This window comes from Pipistrellus kuhlii, unplaced genomic scaffold (genome assembly GCF_014108245.1).
Source record: "Pipistrellus kuhlii isolate mPipKuh1 unplaced genomic scaffold, mPipKuh1.p scaffold_m20_p_16, whole genome shotgun sequence".
NCBI classification, from domain to species: Eukaryota; Metazoa; Chordata; class Mammalia; order Chiroptera; family Vespertilionidae; genus Pipistrellus; species Pipistrellus kuhlii.
In genome coordinates, this window is record NW_023425471.1 from 35,224,141 (window position 1) to 35,244,458 (window position 20,318).

Sequence of the window (20,318 nt, forward strand, 5' to 3'; positions counted from 1 at the left end):
AGCAGAAGACATGGTAGCAGCTTAAAGTGTCTACCAGCTATATCAAATAATGGTTAAGAGAATAGATAATTGAGTCAAATTACCTGCGTTGAATCTGATACCATACTGTTATAATTAACCTAGTTATTAATAACATGAAAAGAGCAAAGGGAAGGCCAAATTCTACAAACATGTCATTTGGGCAGCTTTTCAGGAAGTGGCAACTTTACATTCTCCAAAGAACCACCAGCCCATTCCATACAGATTCCTGGGGGAAGGGACTAGAGGGCTGGGGGAGAGATACACTCACACCCAGTAAACTTGAGGTGACCTGGGAAAGGTACTTGCTTGTCAGTCACACCTAGAGACCGGTCAGTAGGCAGAATGGCCGTGGCCAATGCAAGGGAGTGAAATTTCGGATATTCAATTCCCTAAACCAGTGGTCAGCAAACCTCAGTTTGTGAACCACATGTGGCTCTTTGGCCCCTTGAGTGTGGCTAGGGGTTAGAACCACTTCTTCAAAACAGACTCGCCCAGGCCAAAAACTGATTTCTGCGCATGGGCCATGAAGTTTCAATTGCACTGTACGTGCTCTTCTGCACGTGGCATTTTGTGGAAGAGCCAGACTCAAGCGGCCAAAGAGCCACATGTGGCTCGCGAACCGCCATTTGCAGACCACTGCCCTAAACAAAGGAGTTCACTCTTATGGTCTCTATTATGCCCTTGGCTGCCCTTGAGACTCTTGTTGTAGGGGGTGCACTCTCTTGGTCCCCCTGCATTCACCCACATAGCCCATGATTGTGAGAAGCCTACACAATGGACTAATGCACTGTAACCAGCCTGATGTTGAACTAGGCCTGGCTGCAACATGGAAAGAAAACTGTGGACACTGGCTTTGCTTCCAGCTCTACTGAGGCCCCAGCTACACTTCTTCCAGACTACATTAAGGGAACTGGGACTTTAGAACACAGAGATGTAATAAAAGTCACTCATTCCCCCAAAGCCAGTCTCAGAAAATTCTATTTGTCAAAATATTATAAGGACTCTACGCCCAGCACTCAGTGGGGAAAGGGAGCACCTCAATTTCCCAATAACAGACCCACTTAAGTAGCTATGTAATCTTGGGAAAGTTACTTAACCTCTCAGTACTATTTACTTTTTTGGGATGTTGTGAAAAGTGAATTAAGACAGAACAATGTTTGGCACATTATTGTTCAGCAAAATTTCTATATTGCCAATATTATTTTCAACAGGTAATCTACCTCTTGATTGCATCTGTGTGAAATATGAAGAGAAATGCTTTAATAGATATGAAATCAATTTGATGTAAAAACACTGTGTAATATTATGACAGCTAATACTACAAGGATCTGGTCTACTGGGGTTCACAATTTACTGTATCAGAAGGACCTTGTTGAAGTAAGTACAGCACGAACCTTAAGTTCAGAAATATCACAAGATATCTGTTTTTTTTTTGTTGTTTTTTTTTTGTTTATTTGTTTTTGTGGGGTTTTTTTTGTTTGTTTGTTTTTTTACTGGAACAACAGAAGTGGGGAGAAAAATGGGAAAATGTCACATATGAGTCCTTTCAGCACTAAATTGAAAAACAATAGCTGATTTTCTGATTATTCTGCCATACTTTCTTAAGGAAGAGCTCTATATATGTATTAATAGAAGCACAAAAGGTTGAGCTACTAAGCTATCTAAAGGTTATTGCATTTTTCTGGATAGCTGTATTAGGTATGTTCTAAATCAGGCGTGGGGAACCTTTTTCTGCCAAGGGCCATTTAGATATTTATAACATAATTTATACAAAATTATCAACTTAAAATTAGCCTGTTATATTTAGTCAAACATTTAATTCACTCATCCCTATTGCTTTCGCAGGGCTAGACCAAATGAATTTTTGGGCCTTATACAACCCACTGGCTGGATGTTCCCCACACCTATTCTAAATGAATAGAAATAGTATGGTTCATTAGTCATTCAAAGGTAATTTTAAAAAATATATAATTATTGAGTTCAGAGAGGAATGGAGAGGAACAGAGAAATAGAAACTTCAATAATGAGAGAGAAACATCATTGCTTGACTGCCTTCTGCACACCCCCTACTGAGGATCGAGCTTGTAACTGGGTCATGTGCCCTGGCCAGGAATCAAACCATGACCTCCTAGTTCATAGGTTGACACTCAGTCACCAAGCCACACCAGCTGGGCCAGAAGTCCTTTTTGCAATATTTTTCAACATAACTTATACCAAAAGTGTTATAAGTTTCTGGTGACCTCATCATTCATGAGGAAAGATTTTTATCAGGTATATCCCCTGACAAATAACAGGACAGTGAAAGCAACCAATGTTTAAATTAGAATAGGTTTTAAATATATATATATATATATATATATATATATATATATATATATATATATATATATATATATATATATTACACACATCTTAAATATTAATCAGGAAAATAAATATTATTAAGTCTTAGCCATACCTAAATAGTCATCCCTGGAGAAAGAAGCACCTCAAAGTGAGCAAACTTTGAAAATAATGATCATACTTTACATACCAGAAAGAACAAAACAACAACAAAACTCCAATACCTGAAAAGTATCCTAAATAATAAAAGCTTAATATGCAAATTGACCAAACAGCAGAATGACAGGTTTGCGGGGGACCCAGTGAGCAGACATCACCAGGCCAGCCAAGGCAGATGCCAGTGAGCAGAGGGAGGAGATGGAGATAGGATGATGAGAGGAGGGTGGCAACCAGCAGCAGTGGAGGGGCCATCAGGGGGCATGGCCTGCCACTTACTGGCTGGTACTATCCCCCGATTGCCCTGAGGATCACATCCTGCAGAGAGAGGCCAATGGCAGTGGTAGCAGGGGGATGGGGGATGAGGCTGGCCACTTGCCAGATGGCGTTGTCCCCCAATTGGCCCATCAGTTGCCTCCAACAGAGGGATGCCACTGGCAGCAGCTATGGGGTAGTTGGGCAGAGCAGGGGGCAGTGCACTCCCACAGGTGTGCAGGGAGCGTGCCTAAGCTATCAGTGGGACACCTCCCGAGGGCTCCAGGACTACAAGTTGGTACAGGCTGGGCTAGGGATCCCCCTGAGTGCATGAATTTTCATGCATCGGGCCTCTAGTATTACATAAAATCAAAATCCCTTATCCCAAAGGTATAGTCATAAATAGATAATGTTCTAGATAATACTTCTCATGGCCAAAGAACAGAGAAATGACAGTTCTGTTGGCATTTAATGGAGCTCAGGTTTAGGATATCATTCTCTCTGACAGAACTTGATACCCAAAACTCTGATGGGAAAAAATCTGTCACTATCATTTATCTCTTAAAAATCTCTCAGCCAAGAAGAGGCTTGTGCCCTTTATGATTCTCTTCAAAAAAGTAAAATAAAAGTTAATGCATTTTACCATTTGCCATCCTCAATTTCCTACTTTTTCCAAAAAAAATATCAGCACTAGACATGAAAATTACTTTAATACCTTAATGTGAACTGGTTTAGAGCAAATGGTCAATTCTGTTACAAGAGGCTGAAAATGCATCAGATTCCAAACAGCTCAACTTCTGTACCCATTTATTCAAGAAAAACATTTACTATTTTTTGCTGTGGAACATGCATTTTGCTAGTGAAGGGAACCACATCTTGCTTTTAAGCCAGTTACCGTATTTTTCGGACCATAAGACGCTCTGGACCATAAGACGCACCAGTTTTTAGAGAAGGGAAATGAAGAAAAAAAGATTCTGAAACAAATAGTATCCTAAAATATTTTATGTGCATTAAAACCCAACATCACAGTCATAAACACATGTAATCAACCCTGTAAAGTAAACAGCAGCATTTAGAACCATTTTAGAGCCTGGCAAGCACACAGAGACCACACAGAGCCGGGCAAGTAAAAAACCTTTTTTTTTAAAGTATATGTGTAGGCTATATTTGGACCATAAGACGCAGGGACTTTTTCCCCCCACTTCTGGGGGGAAAAAAGTGCGTCTTATGGTCCGAAAAATACGGTATTAAGAAGAAGAAAAAAGACTCAGAAAGAACCTCTGACTCTCCCACTTTTCCTGCCTAAGAGATTCAGAAGGAAGAACCTGCTCCAGGAAGGGAACCTTAGCACAGTCACCTTAGCATTAGACAGAGGACTCCAAGCAGGAACCTGTTGACTAAGTGCCCCCCCGCCCCCATGTTCCATTTTTTTTCTGGGATACCTATATGCCACATGTTCTGTTCTTCAAATTTAAATTACCTTCAAATTGGCCATTCTCACTTTTGAAGTCTAAGATCCCATCCCCTCCCTTTCTCCTTTTACATAAAGGAGATTACATAATTACATAATTTCTAAAGAGTGGCCTTTGATCACTTATAAAATGAATAAAACAATTGAGCATCTATTACAGTGTTCAGGGCATTTACACACATTTACACCAACCTACAAGGCAAGCATTGTCCCCCACGTTAGTGATAAAGAAACTAAGCTTCCATTACTCTATGACTTTTGCTTATAACTACACAGCTATTAAGAGCTAGAGCTAAAAGTGGAATACAGATCTGCCTGATTCCAAAGCTCACACACATTCCTTCCATTACACTTCACCTCCCGGTTAATATCCCATTCAGTATCTCTTAAGGCAGCCATGGCAAATCTGAGCATTTTGACTTATTTTACTGATATAAAACATGCCTCAGAGTAACTTATTCCTGACTTCTAATTATTCTTTCTGGACCTACAGAAAACAATTTTTCTGTGCCATACTTCTTTAGACACTGGAAATAACTATAAGCCCCATCCCACCTCATCCCATCCACCCCACACATGTTTTTGCTTACATTTTATCTTTCCACAGAGGCAGCAGCAAAGGAGAAGGGCCATGTGGATGTAAAAGGCCACAAAGGAGTGGTAGCAATTAGAATAACAATAAGGCAATCAGGGGCAATGCATATGTAAGAATGAATCTAAAGTCAGGAAGTCCTCCCTCTCTCAAGAAATACTTATTAACATATGTATTGATTCTAGTAGACCTGAATATTCCAGCAGTCACAGAGACAGTAGCAATGCAGAACTCAAATTAGACATACCAAAGCATTGAAATTTCAGACAGAGTTCATACTGTACTTTGAAACATGGGAGGAAAATCCCTGACAGATTGCCTTTCAAAATAAAGACTACTTTACATAACACTAAATATATAAGTAGAAAACTATTTGCACTATTGATTCATTCAGCCAGAAAATTCTGCAGTTTCAAATGCAAATTATAATATAAAATACAACCCTATTTTATTATTGCTTGCTTTGTTAAATGTGTCAATTGAGAAACTGGACCAATTGACTAGGAAAATAATTGGATAAATTTATACATTTCCTTTAGTTCAAAGTTTAACTTGGCCTGATATTGCAGATTTCATAATTGAGGGAACTCAAATAAAAATATATAAAACACAGTTATATTGTGGAGCTCCAAAGAAAAACACTGCTTGAAGTAAATCCTTTCTCTTTCAACCACTACTAAGACTTATAGTCAACTGTAAATGGTCCCTTTGCTTTAATTTATACTTCATATTAAGTGAAATTAGAAAGTCTAAAATATTCTTAACACATTCAGATCAGTGTCAAGAACGTCATTGAATAAAATTCACTCAAAAGAGCATAATTGGAAATGCAGTATCCCTGCTTCCCTACATGCAATAATTATTTGTTAATCAGGCTTAACAGAGACAGAAACAGAGAAAAGTATTAATCATCTCATTAAAGAAAAGGGTAACACATCTTTATCTTTTGAACTTAGAAAAGGTGGCACATCAGTAAATCGACTTTCTGTATATTCAGAAAGGAAGCCCATCAAGACTGTAATGTTTTTAAATTTATTGATAGCTTGTTCCTTTCACTAGCAGTTAGACTTGAATTTGGCTAGAAGGAGTAACATTATTTTAAGCAGGTGGTCAACCTAGTGTCTATGTGAGGAGTAATCTATGTGTATTTGCAAAGGGTTGAGTAAGTGTCTCTAAAAAGACATCATCAAACAATAAACAATATGCCACTTATAAGTGAGGACAAGCAATGCTGGATAGCTATAATTTTAATTTTGCAGAAAAACTGCAATGCTACCTTAAGATATTTACAGCAATTTCTAACTTACAAGTCTGGGAAGAAAAAAATGAGAAATTTATGACAGGAAGACAAAAAATCTTTTTATAAGGAGAGGTTTTTTTGCCACTAAAAATGTTTAATGATTAACTGCCTGCAGGATAAGTGGGACCAGCCCATATGTAAAACCAGATTAATGATGGGCTGAGAAGAAATGTGTTTTCCTTACCGAAGTGTTTTTAAATAAATCTTAAAACATTATTTTTCATATTTCATAACCATGACTGAATTATAAGGAGGATGTTAAAGCTTGCTAGCTTTTAAGAGTTCTGGACTGTGTAATAAATGGTTCAGTGTTTTCAATGAATGGGGGGGTTCAAAGAGGGTTAGTATATTGATTTAAAATAGCACTTCCTCTGCAATATGCTAAATATCACTGAAAAATCTGTGTCGACATAAATTTCCTAGACTCATTCGGGTTACTGCTACTCACAAAACAGTATGAAACTGAGCTATCACCACATACATCAGTGGGTTAAGAAATTTGCCAAAAACAATTTAATATTTTGATCTTCAGAGTTTATATATAAATCAATGACAATTTTACTATTTACACCAAAAAGATGGGATTTGTTTTATCTTGTTTTGACTGAAGCTGAATCAAAAATTTTACTTTCCTGAAAGTAAAGGAAAATTAAAATAAATGACTTAGTGAAGAATATTAATATCATTTAAAAAGTGTAACAGAGTGACTGTTACCTTTAAGTTGTGCATTTAAGCAAGTGGGTTTAATGAAAAATAAGCCATTTTACCTATGTAGAGCTTATGCATAACTGAAAAGAGGGAATTGACTGATGGCATTTTAAATGGTTACAAAATGTTTTCATTTAGTATGTGTAGTCAAGAATTATATATGTGGATTTTGGGCACCTCTTGATAGAGCAGTTTTTAAATTCATCTTTGTACTACTTATGAAATATGTTTGCTAATAAAATTAATGGCATAACAAAGAGTACAGAAAGAATACTGAAAGTAGTTCCTGGCACAGCTGAAAGTGTGTGTGCTTTGGGGGAGTATGAGAAAGGTATATTTACATGTTAGTCCACCACTTATTTGCTTTGTCATTTAAGCAAGTGATTTAACCTCTTCAAGTCTCAATTCACAAATCTCTGATTACCCACCTCATAGGGCAATGTGAGGAGTTCATAAATTATGCCACTCAGCTAATGCTACTTTTTACCCCTTTCCAAAATACTTCAGAAGCCCCTTCTTAGTAACAACTAATTGACATGCTAATTACTAAGAGCTTTTATACATTCAGTAAAACATGTTTCCTAAGGCCATTTACCAGGCAATGCTGTCAGCCTATTCCCTGTCATTGCATTTCTCTCAAAGAAAAAACCTGGAATTCAGACTTTTCATTAATTTAGGAGAGTCTTTCCTCCTACAGTCATGTTTTACTAACTCACATTTCATACAAGTACACATCATAATAACCTTTCCAAAGTTCAGTATACACAAATTAGGAAATGGAATATAAGCAACATGATTAAACTAGTACCTTGAGGAAGTAAGGGTTATCAGATGGAAAGGCCAGCACCATAATGAAAGGAGTTAGAGACAAGAGAGGCAGTTAGAGAAGGGTCTCTGGGAGAGGAATGCATACTTGACAGGTGGAGACAGCTCAGAGCCTCCAGATTATTGATTCTACATTCACAGAGGACAAAAGAATGTTATATAAGATAAGGGGATGAAGAAGGAGAGAAGTGCCAGGTGAGCTTTGAAACTTTACAGGGAAAAGGGGAAAATTGGCCAATTAGAAAAAAAACAGAAGGTATATGAAATGAGGAAGGGCCCAATTAGGAAGTAGCATGAACAGACAAAGAAGCTGCCAGCATTTATAAACCCACAGACAGACACTCACAGAAAGAAGGGGTTCTATTCCATCTTGGGGACCCCTACCCAGAGGACCCCTTTTGGGACCTCCTCCCCAGAGGGAGTTTGCTGTCTATTTGCCATAAATTTCCATACTTTTGCCTAAAATCCTTTTCTCCTTGAATTTTCATTCTTCAAACTTCATAGGACAACAACCGGCAATTAAAGTTCTAGCTTGTCATTTAGGATATCAATAATACTCACCATGTTTGATTGAGTGGATCTATTTAGTCAAGATTGGTACATTTTACCTCCACCAAAGTAGATCTCTTTACTTTGAGTCTGTACTTTCAAATCTAAGAAAGCATTCTTTGACTATACTTGGATTCACATCCCAGCTCTGCATTTACTAGGTGAGTGATTTGAGTACTAGTTGACTTTACCTAGTTTCAAGTTCCTCACCTTTAAAATGTGTGTGAGAATAAACAAATAATCTTTTCTGTCAAAGGGAATTTAGGCAGCCACCATTTTGTCCTGCATGACTTGGCAGCCGCCATTTTGGCTCAGTGACTTGCAGCTTCCCTGGGGGGGGGGGAGGCTGCCATTTTGAAATGGCAAAGGTCAACACCCACCTCTTCAAATTAGCGTGAGCCTAAGCTCTTCCAATCAAGAGCAAGGGACAGGTCACCTGCATCAGGAATAAAAGTCCCAGTAGATAATTATTCAGTGTGCCAGTGCTTCGCACCCTCCTGCGGGAATAAGATATGTGCCTTGCTGCCTGGCACCTGAGTGTGCTTTGTATTCTGCCAGGACCCCTGGCTTTGGGGCTCACCTTATTTCTAAAATGTGGAAACTCTATCAACAGCACACAACATTACTAAATGAAATTATGTATATAAAGCAACTAGTAGGTATTTAGTACATGTAAGTTTCCTCCCCAAATGGTCCTACATTAGAATTCCCAAAGGTGTTCCAATGGATTTAAAGGCTGTAAACAACATTAACACTACAAGTGTTTACCATATCATTACTATATTCTATTCTAGTGCTGAGGTGGCAGATATAAATTAAACATAGCTAGCATAGGGCCTGACACCTAGAAGGTCAATAAATGTCAGTTGTGTTTATTTCCAGACCAACAAGTTTACTATCAAACAAGTAAGAAACATAAAACTCACATACAATAAGGAAAGCAAGAAACCTGTGAGTGAAACAGATTTAGTATTAGAATACAAAGAAAAGAGTAATTCCAATGGAGGGGAGAGACATTATGGAAAACACTGACAACATTGGACCTTTAGAGTGGCTTGTAGAAGGGCATTCTGTGAATGAGGAACCTCATGAGCAGAGGCAGGAGAGTGTGTAGTACACTGGGAAATCATGAAAAAAACAGGGTCAGGGTAGAGTTCTGGATGTTTCAATCTGCAGGGGCAGGATGGGGATGACAAATACTGTAGGTAGAAAGCCAGGACCTTGCTAAAGACCCTGAGGGTGACACTGCACTGGACCATTGCTAGACAACTAAGAGCAACGTGATTAGATTTCTTTTCAGATGGATAGCTCTGGGGGCACTTTTAAGGAGTCAGGGGTGCTATCTCCTAAAAATCCTAGGCTAAAAATATGGAAATGGAAAGGGAATGAAAAGAAAAAGGCAATTATTTCAAGAGACATTTAATTGGGGAGAATTTAAAATATGGATGAATGGAACATAATGAGCCAGCTTCATTCTCCTCCTGAGATCTCTCTCTGTTAGCCCTCTGTTTCTCCATTCCAAATTTCTCAATTCCTACCCACATGATAGGCTTTACATTACCTCACTTAGTAAGATGGCACTGCAAGCATGAAGGTAAATGGAAGAGGACCATACAAATGCTTAGAAGAGACCAAAGGACTATGCAGAGGCAACATATCTCATTCCCCTCTGAAAAAGAAGAAAGCATGAAAAGTATAATCCATCCACACAGGTCCATCCCTACCATACTGCATGCCAAGCATGGGAAAGAATGAAGAACAAGGAGTTGTGCAAAGAATGAAGGTTAAGTATGGCTCTGGAGTCAAATTCCTGGATATGATGCCTGGCCTTACCAATAAGGGCCCATATGAACTTAAGCAAATCATTTAAACTCTCTGAGCTTCAAGTTCTTCATTTTAAAAAGAGAGACAACACAAGCCACCTTCTTTGGTTGTTATAAAGATTAAGTGAGATGATTCAGGCAAAGGGTTTAAAAGAACACTAGGCATATAATCAATAACTTATCTGGTGTTAAAAGTGTAGCGCAGTGGTTGGCAAACTGCAGCTCATGAGCCACATGCAGCTCTTTGGCTCCTTGAGCATTCTAACGCCACTTCTTCAAAATAGACTCGCCCAGGCCAAAAACTGACTTCTGCGTATGGGCCACGAAGTTTCAATCGCACTGTACGTGCTCGCCTGCATGTGGTATTTTGTGGAAGAGCCACACTCAAGGGGCCAAAGAGCCACATGTGGCTCACGAGCTGTGGTTTGCCAACCACTGGTGTAGTGGAAATATACTTTCAGAAGAAATAAAAAGGCATTACCAATTAATAAGGGGGAGGAGAGATGTTTTTCAATGCAGACAATAGATCAGCAATTTATTTTCAAAATGCAAAACAATCAGTTCTCATTTGTTGAGCCTACAATAGGGTTTGGCTTAAATGACAGGTAGAAAGTCAAAGAGAATACAGGCAGTGGATACTTAAGAAGAAAAATAGTATCAACAGAACCATCATTAATGCTGTGATCTCTCCATTCCATTAGATACCCAGACTGGAACAGAAGGAAAATTGAGTTACACCAAAAAATGAACAAATAGACATAGGGAAAGGCAACTGCAGGTAGATGGGAATCTTATAGCAGAATAGAGGCCCTGGAATGAATCTGGGCCTTGTTTCCTCATGAGGAACATAGGAAATCAAAGAAGATTTGTGGTAGGCAAGCTCCCTACCTCAGGTGGGGGCCATATCTGGACCATGTGGCATGCAGAAAAACTGCAAAGGACAGCTCCTCTCACCTGGATGATCTGATGATGCCTTATCAGGGTGAAATGTCCTACTTGGTGAGCCACTAGCACTATTCTCACGTACCATGTCATCAGGGTCATTTGGATAAAAAAGAAATTAAGACTCTAGACCTGCACTGTCCAATATGGTAGCCAAAGGTCCTGTTTGGCAACCCATCATTTGAAACGTGGCTTGTTAGAATTGAGATGTAATGTTCATGTAAAATGCATACCTGATTTTGAAGAGTCAATACCCACCCCCAAAATGCAAGATACCTAATTTTAATTGATTACATATTAAAATGATAATGTCCTGAATATATTAGATTAAAATAAATATATTAAAATAAATGTCACCTTTTTCTTTTTACTTTTTAAATGTGCCTACTAGAATATTTAAATTGCATGTGTCTCACATTCTATTTCTTCTGGACAGCTCTGCTCTAGATGATATTTTACATTTCTTCTAATGCAGTAATTCTATGCTTATGACAGCACAGTAAAGGGTAAAGTACTAGTTTTTGCATCTTTCTGGTAAATAATACAAAATTTTTTTTAAAGTTACAAACACAAAAGACTGACATGAAATACCAAACCAACACTAAATATCACCAAATATAACATGAGACCAACATTAATTTTAAGAATATGAGATGTAAATTTATCACTAAAAAGCATTAGCACAATGACAATAGGAAGGAAAAAAATTCATGCCCAAGGAAAAATATACTTTAGCTTTAATTAATGTCTTAAATTAATGTTTAACATAATTTGACAAGAATTAGGTATTTTAATTATTTTAGAAGACATTGTTTTAGAAGACATTCATTGGCATAGGAAAAAAATTAAGTCTCTTTAAATTAAAAGTGACAATACACCATTTTTCTAAAAAGTAATTAGAACATAGCTAGCAACTGACCATAGAGATATTTCCTTATATTTTTATTCCTGAATATAGGCAGGGCATTTGAGTTTTAAGAGGTTAAGTTCATTCATGATGACTGAAGTATGAGCAAGATGGGGAAAAAGATATATGCAATGGGAGGAGAGTATTTTAAATTTCTCTTTGAGCAAAAGCTCCTGTTTGGGAGTCAAATGGATTTGGTTTAAATCTATTCTACCTGACTATAAATTCCATGTTTTTAAGCATTTCATATAGCTTCATATATGTATATGATCATGACTAAGAATATGTATGTCAACACACACTTCATCTCTTGGCCAAACTTCTTGAAAGATTAATCTACAATTGCTTCCTGACAAAATACTCCTGAGCACATATTTGCCAAGATGTATTTATCTACATCATTTGGTCCTGCTAACATTTTTTCCTTATAGATCCCTTCCTTATAATTTCTCAACAATACTTCTCTCTATGAGTATATCTTGAAAAATCTGACACCATACATGATATACATATAGTATGGATTTAGGTTTCTTCCACCATAATTAACAAATGAGAACTAAACATTTTGATGATAAACATTAATCTCCAAATTTTCTGGCAGGAGAACTATCTTCTCCGATAGCACATTTAAATACTGACTTAAGGAAATTCCTTACAATCCTGCATAGGCTTAGCTCCAATATTAGAAACATGCCTCTAGGCTCATTTGTACAAGAATTTCTTATTCAGCATCTCAGCTGCACAGGTTTCCACACAGAAATGAGCAGGTAAAATGGTTGAGCTTCATAATGAGTCAACATTAACATAATTACTTTCCATTTCATCTATTATGGTACACTGTTTGACTCTCTCATTTCTTTTCATTTCAATCATTCCTTCAGAACACCCACAAGGCCCAGTTAAAGAAATGAGACTTTAGAGACTGCACTATAGAAACTGAAGTGAGCTAATGGTTTGAAATTTTCCCTTAGAAATTCAAATGTTCCACACTGACATAAATGGAGTAATTTTATAGTCTAATATTTCTTTACATCTCTTAAAACAATGTATACAATTAACAGCATGGAAGTGATTTACTTTGCATCACAAACTGTGACTATAAAATAACTATCCTGTTTTGTTCTTTAACAAACACAACTCAATCTTCCAAATGTGTACTGTCTATCAGTTATCTCAGGGGCTATGTAAGCACTATAATTATATTGCCACTGATGAAAACATCCGGAACATTCTTTTTGGAAGGAGGAATTACCTTCAAAGACAGTTTACCACCCAAACAATAAAACATATCTCCTTGCTTTATATTTTAAAGCAAAGATTTGATAAAAATTAGTCACCTAACTTATTCATCAGATTTAAGGCACAAAATTTGGGCTATTGCCAAAGATTATTTCTATTCTCAGAAGATGAAGATTTACTACTAGCAAGGATATCAAGGAGAAACAGCACTTGAATTCAAAAAAAGCCTCAGTGCTTACCAACAAGCAACTTATTGGGGAGCTTACTTAAATACTGAGTCAGAATCCCCCAACTTGAAAAATGAAGATTGTAATATCTATTCTAATATATATAAGGAAGATATCTGGTAAATAATATGACATCTGTAAAAAGCACCAACATGGTGCCTCATAGGAAGTAAGGGATCAATAGATGAAAACATTGCATTTACAATGTGGGAAATAAATTCTAGAAGCCACACATGAAAAAAGCTTAGCAGAGATGTGTTGACAGTAGTACAAAAAGGCTTGCTCCATTTTAATTACAGAATTCTATTTGACATAGTATATACATGCCTGGAAATAGCATAAACATTTTATAACCAAACTCCAAATCTCCTTTTTACTTACAATAGTATAATCAAAATTTTTGGGAACCTAGTATTTCCAGGTACTATTCTATGCACTGAAGGAGAAAAGGAAAATATAGTTTCAGACTAAGGAATTTCAGAGGGGAGGAAGTGGTGCCAGGAGGTTGATTAACCAGGGAATTTACATGAATATATGCATATCCTTGGACACAGACAATAGAATGTGAAGGCCTGGGAGGGAAGTAATGGCGCAAAACAAAGGGGACATCTGTAATACTTTCAGCAATAAAGACAAATGTAAACAGAAAGAAAAGAAAGGTTCTAGCCTTAAGAAGTATAATTGACTAAATAGTTAATTTAATTTGACTTAATCAAAAAAAGGCTTCACCTTGAAGTGCACTGGATGCTCCCTCAGCTATACACACACACACACACACACACACACACACACACACATATGCACACACACACAAGCACTTTTACACAGTACACTGATAATAAGGTGTAAACATGTTCATCCATGAAACTATTTTTAAGGTTCTTTTGGGAACTTGTCATTACCTAACATGTTTTATAGTTAGGATTTTTATATCCATCTTCACAAAATACAACCACCCTTACCTAATAATTAAATGATAAAATATCTAAAATCCAGTACCTGTCTTCTCAGTGACATCATTATAATTTTAAACACTCAAGAAAAGGTGTATGTTACTTGTGACTTTAATACTAGAGGCCAGGTACATGAAATTCATTCACTCTGGGGGAAGAGGGCCTTTAGCCTGGCCAGCATGCACCCTCCCCTCTCTCAGTCTGGGAGCCCTCAGGGGATGTCCAACTGATAGCAGTCAGACATTCTTAGCACTGCCACAAAGGTGGGAGAGGCTCCTGCCACTGCTGCAGTGCTTCCCAGCCATTAACCTGGCTTCTGGCTGAGCAGCGCTCCACCTGTGGGAGCACACTGACCATGAGGAAGCAGCTCCTGCACTGAGCATCTGCCCCTTGTTGGTCAGTGAGCACCACAGTGATGGATCATTCCACTGTTCAGTCAATTTGCATATAAGCTTTTTATTATATAGGACTACTAGAGGCCTGGTGCATGAAATTTGTGCATGGGAGGTGTGTCCTTCAGCCGAGCCTGCACCCTCTCCGGCCTGGAACCCCTTGACGGATGTCTGACTGCCCATTTAGGTCCGATCCTGCCTAAATCAGCAGTTGGACATCCCTCTCACAATCCAGAACTACTGGCTCCCAACTGCTAGCCTGTCTGCATTCCTGATTGCCCCTAACCACTTCTGCCTGCCAGCCTGATAACCCACTAACCACTCACCTGACAGCCTAATTGATGCCTAACTGCTCCCCTGCCTGTCAGATTGCCCCTAACTGCCCTCCAATGCAGGCCTCATCATACATTACTTTCTTCCCCTGCAGGCCTAGTCACCCCTAACTGCCATCCCCTGCAAGCATGCCCCCCAACTGCTCTCCCCTGAAGGTCTGGGTACCCCCCAACTGCCCTTCCCTGCAGGCCCAGTCTCCCCCAAACTTCCGTCCTCTGCCAGCCTGGTCACCCATAACTGCCCTTGCCTGCAGGCTTGATCACTTGTGGTGGCCATCTTATATCCACATGGGGGCAGGATCTTTGACCACATAGGGGCAGCCATCTTCTGTGTTGGAGTGATGGTCAATTTACATATTACTCTTATTAGATAGAATAGAGGCCTGGGGCACAGGTGGGGTCCCACTGGTTTGCCTTGAAGAGTGTCTCAGATCAGGGTGGGGGTTTCCTTGGGGCTTTGGGTGGCCCGGGTGAGGGGCTGTGGTGGTTTGCAGGCAGGCCACACCCCCTAGCAACCCAAGTGGAGGCCCTGGGATCTGGGATTTGTTTATCTTCTATAATTGAAACTTTGTAGCCTTGAGTGGAGGCCTGGGCCTGCCAGGGCTTCAGAAGCTTGGCTTCCTCCACTGCCGGGAAAACCCAAGCCTCTTGCTCTCTCTGTGGCTGGTCGCCATCTTGGTTGTGTTAATTTGCATACTCACTCCTGATTGGCAGGTGGGCATGGCTTGTGGGTATAGCAGAATGATGGTTAATTTGAATATTTCTCTTTTATTAGTGTAGATTTTGGCTACAATGTCTCTATTCCTTATATTAAGTACACCTGTACCACTTTATTTTTTAATTATATTTTTATTGATTTTAGAGAGGAAGGAAGAGGGAGAGAGATAGAAACATCAATGATGAAAGAGAATCATTAATCAACTGACTCCTGCATGTCCCCTACTGGAGATTGAGCTCACATCCCAGACCTGTGTGCCCTTGACCAAAATTGAACCTGGGACCCTTCAGTCTGTAGGCCAATGCTCTATCCACTGAGTAAAATTGCCTAGGGCACACCTGTACCACTTTAAATGAAATTAATCAAATGCCTAGAATTGAAGTTGAGAAAAATAGAGCCATCATGCAGAACATTTTGCAGCTACTTTTTTTCTATTCTATAATGAGTATAAATAATTGGTCTAGGTCAGCCTGATTATTTAGCCTATCAGAGGAAAGAAGAATAGTTAATCATTAATTATATTCATTAAATTATGCAAAATCCAAGACTGTTTTTGCTAATAAACTAGAGTATAACTAGCTATATAATTATATGGAAATCAATATGCCTTTGAGAACAGTCATTTATCAAGAGAAAATTCATCCCATAACCAAACAGCATTTTATGAGTACCTTAAACTCTAGGTAACAAAATTTCTCTAAATCATTAGATTATATAATCCTATAAGGCAATGAGTCTGGACATAAATTCCTGCCTAGCTTGCGAGGCCATTAATGCCACTGTAGTTAATATTCAATTCTTAACCACAGTGGTTGACCCACAACTACACTATAATAGGAAGAACTTATTTTAGTGCAGTTAAGTAGATAACTGTATTTATAACTAAATAACATTCTTTTTTAATAAAAGCAAACATCTATTAAATTTAAAAAAATATTTTAAACATAAAATCTAAAATAAATCTGGATAATACATTTTGAAGGCAATGATTGTTTAAAATTTATAAAACATAAAAATATTTCTGCTTTGGAATTTGGCCTGATGGGGTAGGGGAGAGAATGAACGGTGATTAGAAAATGCCCCTGGCTTCTTCTCTTTTAGAACGGTCTTTAAAACCATCAAACATTGATTTTTCATTCAACCCAGAAATTTTTAGGTTCTTTTAATGTCCTATTGTAGTTAGTCAAGGTGGCTATGAGGGAAGGGAAGCATCTCTTTCTTCTCTACTTGGAAGGAGGGCTAGTAGAGGACAGAAGGTCAGGCACATTTGTCTTTCTCAAGCTGACTTATTTCACTCAGCACATGGTCCATCCATGTTGTGGCAGATAGCAAGATTTCATTCTTTTTAATTGCTGAGTCATATTCTATAATACTATATAGATGCACTACTTCTTTACCCATCATCTACTGATGGAAACATCAGTGGCTTCCATACCTTGGCTATCCTACACAATAAAAGCCTAATATGCTAAATGTCCAGTCATTTGTTCAACCAATCAAAGTGCAATATGCTAATGATATGTTAAAGCCACTCAACCGCTCACTATGATGTGTCACCAGGAGGCAGACAGTCAACTGATTGATCAGTTGCTATGACATGCACTGATCAGCAGGGGAAGATGCTCTTATCAGTAAGTTAGCTTACTGCTGGGGTCTGGCCAATTGGGATTGAGTGAGACAGAACAGACACATCCTGGAGCCTTCCTGCCATCCCTCCCCAGCTGGCCAACATCTCACATCCCTCCCTAGCCCTATTTGTGCACTGGTGGGGTCCTTTGGCCTAGTTTGCACCCTCTCACAATTCAGGACCCCTTGGGGGATGTCAGAGAACTGGTTTTGGCCTGATCCTGCAAGCCAGGGCAAGGGACCCCACTGATGCATGCACCAGACCTCTAGTTGTAAATAATGCTGAAATGAATATATGGATATATGAATATATGTCTTTTCAATTTAGTATTTTGGGTAATACTATACGGCAGAAACTGAGGGACCTTGCCGTAGCCCTTGCTCTCAATTCTCATAGGTTCTTAACACCTAGTGGATTCACTGTACAGATTGGCTATATTGGCTTGGTTTCACCACTCCTGACTAAACTATTCAGTAATAGCATTGCATAAAACTGAGAGTATGAGCTCCAAAGACAGACTACCCTAGGCTTCACACACTGGCTCCACCACTTACTAGATGTGGAACTCTGAGCAAGCTACTGGAATTCAATTTCCCCATTCTTTAAAGGGAAATAATTGTACCTCATGATGCTGTGAGGTTGAAAATTACTTCATGTATTAAAAGCACTTGGAACAGTGTTCGACACATAATAAGTATCCAATTAATATTAGCTGCACTTACTAATTTATATTATTATTAATATTTTCTTACTGCCTAACTCCTGCCTACTTTTGAAATTGGGCCAGTTTCCTCATTACCATTTTTAAAATTTCATTTTTTTGTCATTTATCTCACAGTAACATACTTTAAAGTCCAATTCAACTGTCATCTACTACATGATGTTTCTCCTGCTGTTGAAGAGGCAATTTAGCATAGTAATAAAAATGCCTCTGGAGTCAGAAGAATTTCTCTCAGCTCTGACACTGACCAGTTATAACCCTTTGGACAAGTTATTTAAACTCTGAGCAGATCAAACAGGGAATTTTTAACTTCCTTGAAATTAAGATAGTTTATCCTTTTTCTTATATTCTCCATATATAAGTATAGTGCTAAGTAAATAATAGGAGCTCAGTAAGTAACTGTGGAGCGAATAATGTCTGTCTTCTTTGTTTCTTGCTAGTATCCTACCAAATAAAAGAGTAATATGCAGATGGACCATCACTCCAACACACAAGATGGCTACCTCTATGTGGTCAAAGATTCTGTCCCCATGTGGATACAAGATGGCCACCACAAGATGGCCAACAGGGGAGGGCAGTTGAGAGGGACCAGCCCTGCAAGGGAGGGCAGTTGGGAGCAATGAAGCCTACAGGGAAGGGCAGTTTGGAGGGACCCAGGCCTGCAGGGGAGATTAGCTCGGGGGGACCAGGCTTGCAGGGGAGGGCAGTTAGGGGTGACCAGGCCCATGAGGGAGGGCAGTTAGGGGTTACCAGGCTGGCAGGGGAGCAGTTAGGCATCAATCAGACTGTCAGGAAGAGTCGCCCAGATAAGTAAGTGAAAGACTCATGGGCCTATCTGATTTTTTTGGACTCACTAATATAGTGAAATATTGATTTTTGTAATACCTGAACCTAATCCTTAAAAAAAAAATTTTTAATATACATTTTATTGATTTTTTACAGAGAGGAAGGGAGAGAGATAGAGAGCTAGAAACGTCGATGAGAGAAACATCGACCAGCTGTCTCTTGCACACCCCCTACCGGAGATGTGGCCGCACCAATGTACATACCCCTGACAGGAATCGAACCCGGGACCTTTCAGTCCGCAGACCGATGCTCTACCACTGAGCCAAACTGGTTTCAGCTAATCCTTAAAAAATTTGACCAGTCTTGAATATGACTGTATTTGCCTTCCTCTGTAAAATTTCCCTGCTATATTACTGATTTTAACAGAAGGTTATGGAAAGGGAACACAAATATGTACTTAAAATATAATAAATCATAATTTGCTACCTTAATTGTAGTTTTAAATATATAATACCAATTTTAAAATATATTACAAAGAGCAATTAATGATAATAGAAAAATTTCCTTCAAATTCAGTGTTTTCTATATACAAATCTCATACTACTTTTCAAATCACTTTATAATTTTTTATTTTCAAAATTCCTTCAATTTACAACTTTGTATAGCTAAATCTGTGACTCCTTACAGAACTTCCCATATTTATGTCTCTCACACAGAGTATGCATTTCTAAGAAAGATCAAAAAGAAGAAGAAGAAGAAGGAAAAGGAGGAAGAGGTAGAGGAGGAAGAGGAGGGGAGGAGGACGGGGAGGAGGAGATGGAGAAGATTAACAAGGAAAACTAGTCATATGCATCTATCAAAATTGTTACAAGTAATAACAAAAATCTAAAATGTGTTTTTTTACCTAAAGTCCATGCTTCTCCCATTGTTTGCCAATAATACATAAGTGTATCCTCTCATGTCTTACTTTTTAAGAATAAGGATGAAAACTGGGAATTTCCAAGCTGTGAAAAGCTCTAGAATGATTGCTAGCAACTTTAAGAGATCAGAAATATCGTGTTTTCAATTCAAAGGCAAAGTGATATAAAAATCTTATGTGGTCTGCCCCTACTTGCTTGGCATTTACCCAGAAGATTTTTCTACTAGTAAGCTTGAAAATTTTACCATGCAACTCCCTCCACCAGATAGTTTACAGAACTTTAGTATTGCCACTGGTCCTTGAGGAACCCCATTTTATTCTCCTCTATTCAGAAAATAATCTATTTATCCCTACCCTTTTTTTCTCACTGCTAAATCAGTGTCCATCTCTATATGTATACAGTAAGTCATTCCATATTGCCTCAACTTTAATAGCATTTTCCATGGCACGCTATCAAAGTATATGTGTAGAAAAGTTGACTTTTTTTGGTTATGAAAGTAATTCATGTGCAT

At 38.4% G+C, this 20,318-nt stretch overlaps 1 protein-coding gene across 6 annotated transcripts in view; it reads right to left on the minus strand.

The window, feature by feature from the left end:
• DIAPH2 (diaphanous related formin 2) overlaps positions 1-20,318 on the minus strand; it is a 960,594-nt gene that overhangs the window by 789,355 nt on the left and 150,921 nt on the right. The gene's annotated exons all lie outside the window — the stretch shown is intronic.